General features: G+C 38.5%; 1 protein-coding gene across 1 annotated transcript in view; it reads right to left on the bottom strand.

Annotated features, from left to right (window-relative positions):
* Window positions 1–4,718: 4,718 nt before the first annotated feature.
* The window catches only part of LOC138015057 (uncharacterized), a 10,539-nt gene continuing 10,399 nt past the window's right edge, over window positions 4,719–4,858 (bottom strand). Inside the window, exon 2 of the mRNA XM_068861962.1 lies at window positions 4,719–4,858. This exon is cut by the window's right edge and continues 5,327 nt beyond it. The gene's annotated coding sequence lies outside the window, so the exon portion shown is untranslated.

The following is a 4,858-nucleotide window of genomic DNA, read 5'->3' as shown; positions in this document are numbered from 1 at the left end:
CTATTACTAGTTATATTGGTAGGGTCTTTGTGTCAGAACGATTGGGTTGATACGTCACAATTTTCAAGATGGCGGTGCCCAGGAAAAGGATCGAGTCTAAAATTCATTTTTCTGTTTCAAACACACTTTTTGAAAAAGTTTTCAAACAAATTTGATTGCGAACATTATTTCCTCTCTTTCAAAAAGATTGTTTTTAAGGAATGGAGGTGTTATTTTAAAATATTTAAAAGGTTTAGCTAAAAACAAAAGAAACCGTTACTCAAAAGTAAGAATCTGGTACCAGATTTGTCCCCATCAGTGTCAGAAAAGTGTCTATTTTTAAAGTGCTACTATTATCAAACAATCACTTCCTTTTTAACACTTGACTGGCAAAATTTTGAGCTTTGATTTTTATCCAAAGGCTGTTTACTGAGTGTAAGTTTTGGATTTCACAGTCCGCCATTACTCACGTTCAAAACTGACCGATTGGACCTAAGAGGGTTAGATCTACGGAAAAGTGACGTCATTGACTCACTAGCTTAAAATCTCAGCGTGTAAACGTTATATATGCAAAACACGAGTTTAAAAGTCTGAAAGCCCGAAACTCTCGCGCTGCATATTAATTCAGCCGCGTACACGCGCATTGCATTCTTAAACCATTGAGTTTTTGACGTCATTTTCTACTCTATCTAGCTCTCTCAAGATTTTAAAGTTAGTAATGGCAGACCATTAAACAGGAAAATTCCAGTTAAAATAAACAGGTATCTTTTTGAAATTGGGTCACTCACTGTTTAGTTAGCATAGTTTTGAAATCTAAAGAAAAATGAAAATTGATTTTTTGGTCATAGTAGCACTTTCAACCAATTTTTGCCGGAAAATGAAAAATAGACCAAAGCTGCTAACTCCATGTTCAAATCTCCCGATGTTAAGATTCTTAAGATTCTAATGTAGCATTCACATTTAAATGATATGGAAACACCTTTAACAAAACGTTTTATTCCCAAGTGGTTTGAATCAGGTACGACATTGATTTAGCCCATTTGGTCGATTGTTTATTTTCCCGAGAAAGTGGGTTTAAAAATAGATACTTTTCTGACGGCTGTTTAGGTAAATCTTACTCTTGGGCATAGTTTAGGAGGCAGTGTGGCTCAGTGGTTAGGGCGCTTGCCTTGAGATCCGGAGATCCCGGGTTCAAGACCCGCTCTGACCACTCGCTGAATTTGTTCCTGGTATTCCCTGGTTCAACTTCCCAGCTGCACTTGTAAATAGCCAACTGGTTTGCCTCCGGTCAGTTGGGATTCTTAACAGTTGTTGTTGATGTATTCTGTTGTTTCAGTAATTCATTGGCCCTGAAAAGCCCCTATGGGGAGCGGTCAATTAAGTATGTATTGTATTGTATGTATAGTTAATGCGTAGAGATGGTTACGAAACTCGACAAGTCTTTGTTTACGTTTTTGTCTGCATTTTTGGCCTCGAAGGTGCACAAAACCCACCTTTTTTCGAGAAGATAACCAATCAAATCTTAGATTAAATGGATCAGTTTTAGTTTCTAGACAACCGAGCTCGATTCACCGTATTCAAGCTCGAGTTACCTGTCGAACTCGAGTAACAATCGCACTCGAAAAGTCGAGCTCGTAACGACAAAATCAAGCTCGATTTCCAAGCATTGCTGCTTATCGAGCTAGATTTGAAAGTTACCTATCGAGCTCGATTACTTGCTCTCCATACTGATTCAAAAGACTTATGGCCTGTTTATATGGTCTCGGATACCCGAGACAACCTTCCCACCGAGTTACCCTTGGCGAGATATTTTTCCTCTCATTTGTTTAAAAAATTCTATCAACCGTTTACATGAGGTGGGCGAGACAACTCGGGGAGGCGAGTTGTCTCGCCTCGGCAGGTAGGGTAACCCTGGCACAGTTTGCCTCGACCACCCGAGACGAGACAGCAAAATCTTAAATGCGCACGCATAAAATAAAAATCAAAGAAGCAACAATTTGGGAGCTTATACACGTTTTTAGCGTTTACTTTCGAAAGAAAAGTTCTTTCCCGCCAAAATTCTCACCGCCGTCAACGGAAACTCTCGATTCATAAACAGCCATTTATTTAAACTACATATTACTTCTGCGTTAAGATTGTCAGTCCATTTGCTGAATGTGAAAACGTAACTATACTTAATAAAAACGAACTAGAGAGAAAGAAAGGCAAATGATGATACGCATTCACCTCATGAAATCCTGTTGTTCTCTCTCTGCATTAAATCAACGATTGCAGTCTTTAATTAAAGCAGTATTAAAAAAAATAATTATCCTGTTTTAGAAAGTTTAATGTGTGTAAAGTAGCACTATCCATGATAATTTAGAACTTTGTCAACAGCACCGTTATGGTCTAACTTTCGTTTATTGCAACTCAATTTTTTGTTTCACTTCAACTAAAACTCTCAAACACCGAGTATCTTTCCAGGAAGCTCTTGGCCATCTTCGTTTTTCACTTCTGCAACAAAACGAGCCAATGTAAAGTTCAACTGCTCGTCGGACATCTCGTCTAAATCTGTGCTGTATTTTACAAAGAAAATGGAAATGCCGCTTTTAGAGATACATGAAAATTTAAACCACAGGCAGAAATGATTAAACGATACAAGCGTTTATCTTCGATTTCTTTTGAAATATCAGTGTACGTAGAGCTCTGTATCATACATAATGCTTCAAAACTGAGGGTGCGTTCCTTTTAGCAAATCCGGATTCGGATTATAAAATCGAGATTTAAGGGAGTCAGTGTACAAAATGAAACTCGAAATCCGAAATACGATTTTTCCTGCCGATTCCCGCCTCGTCCCTAATCCCCCTGCCTCGTCTCTAGTCTTCCGCGGATATTGAAAACAAGGAGCATTGCGCGTGAGCGCGATGAAAAGGATATAGGAACGTTAAAAAGGAACGGAGAATCCGAATCCGGATTGAAATTGAATCCAAAAAATCCACTAGGAGTACTAAAGTAAGGAGTACGGAAAAGCTGAAAGGCGAAGTCTGAGACTGTTTCGAACACGTGCATTCTTAACAAAGTGGATATCAAGGTATCATCATGCTTTAAACTGTTATTTTAGTTTTGACCATTTTTTGTCGCGAGTTCAAGCGAGCAGCAACGCTATTCGTAACCATGTGGGGCCTGGGCTCTTTATATACGCGTTTCAACACTCGATCCGCCGTTGCTCACGGTGAATTTTTTTGTTTCGTTGGCTGGAGATGATTTTGGGAAGATCAGTGACATTAGCCGGTGCACAGTTGCCTTCGTCAAATGGTCCTTGTGCAACCGTCGATCAGTAGGTAAGGCATTTTTTTCCAACAGATTTTTCATGTCAAACGCAATTTTATATGTTCTTGAAATTGCGTCCACTAGAAACTCGGAAAAAATCCGAGCTCCAGATGGGATTTAAACCCACGAGCCTCCGTGATCTGGTGGGACGCTCTGACTCACTGAGCTACTGGAGGGCTTTATGGTGAGCAAGGGTAAAATGTGAGTCTTTCACTTGAACTGCATCGCGCAGTTAAAAAGTCAAATAACGACTCAGCAATTTCAACGACATATATATCTGACTGGAATTACAAAAAAGTACCTCCTTATGCTGGGACAACTTCGCGCTTTGAGATGCAGAACAAAATTCTTGTTTTTCATAGCTATGATTCCAGCAAGGAACAAACTTTAGCCCACCCTCCCCCCACCCCCCCCCCCCCCCCCCATCCCCAGACTCAACAATGCCAATTATAGATTTCAGTCATGTCTAACGGCAGACTATATTTTATTCGTCAATGCATGGGGGACCCCTTGGGACCTTAAAGGTCTAACTAAGATATTTTTCTTGCACTTAATTCCTATTTAAAAGATGGGTTCTGGGTCATGTCATGGTTGTTGGTATTCAATTTCTGCAAAGCCCTGTCATAAATACTTTGACAAAGTCAAAACCATCCCGCTGAAGGCTAACTCAGGCCACCCATCCCTACAAAGTAACTTTGGTTTGGTCTTGTAAGGTCCCGCACATAACAAGATCATAGCTTAGAGCCTCTAGAATTTATACAGGAATCTCTTGACATAAGTAAGCATTACTTGCGGGTATCACACCTTGTGATTGTATGTGGAGTGTAAGTCGACCCGATCGTTCTAGGCTACAAGTATTTACCATCTCATAGCCAACGCGCGCTGATAGAATAATTATTTTCGTATATACTTCATGACTAGGTTTTTCCTTGCTAATTTTATTGAGCGAAAACACCGGTAGACTAAATCACTTCCGTTACAAGGGGCACAAAACCTCAGTTATTCGATGATAAACGGGATTTTGAGAGGCAATCAGAAAGCTAGAAATGCAATAATATTAATTATTATTATTATTATTATTATTATTATTATCATTATTATTATTATTATTATTATTATTATTACTACTACTATTATTGGAGACTTTACTGAAATATCCTCAAATGATTTTACAACCTTTGCAGCCCTGTAGGCCTGGGCAATGGTGCTGATGTAACTATCCTATAAAACCTTATGACTATGGTCAATCTAACAAATTACGGTGTAATATTGTAAAACTTACATATGCATATTATAGTTAAAAAAATAAAAGTAGCAAAATTCATAGAATGATCCTTATAAACGATAAAAAGAAAAAGAAATTTAAAAAAAAATACAAATAAGATTCTATATACACCTCATCATCCATAAGCGGCTTAAACCAAAATCAGTTTATGAGAGAAACCTTTTTACTATTTCACAGTTTTGGGAGATGATCCACTTTTGCGAGCGTTCAATAGTTGTCTTTGCTAAGTTGTTATCCAATATGCTGGTAAGTTCTTCTTCAAGATCCTTGTAGCAAACTTCGAGA

This window comes from Montipora capricornis, chromosome 9 (assembly GCF_036669925.1).
Source record: "Montipora capricornis isolate CH-2021 chromosome 9, ASM3666992v2, whole genome shotgun sequence".
NCBI classification, from domain to species: Eukaryota; Metazoa; Cnidaria; class Anthozoa; order Scleractinia; family Acroporidae; genus Montipora; species Montipora capricornis.
Note: the sequence above shows the minus strand (reverse complement) of the source record. Positions and strands in the feature narration are given on the sequence as shown.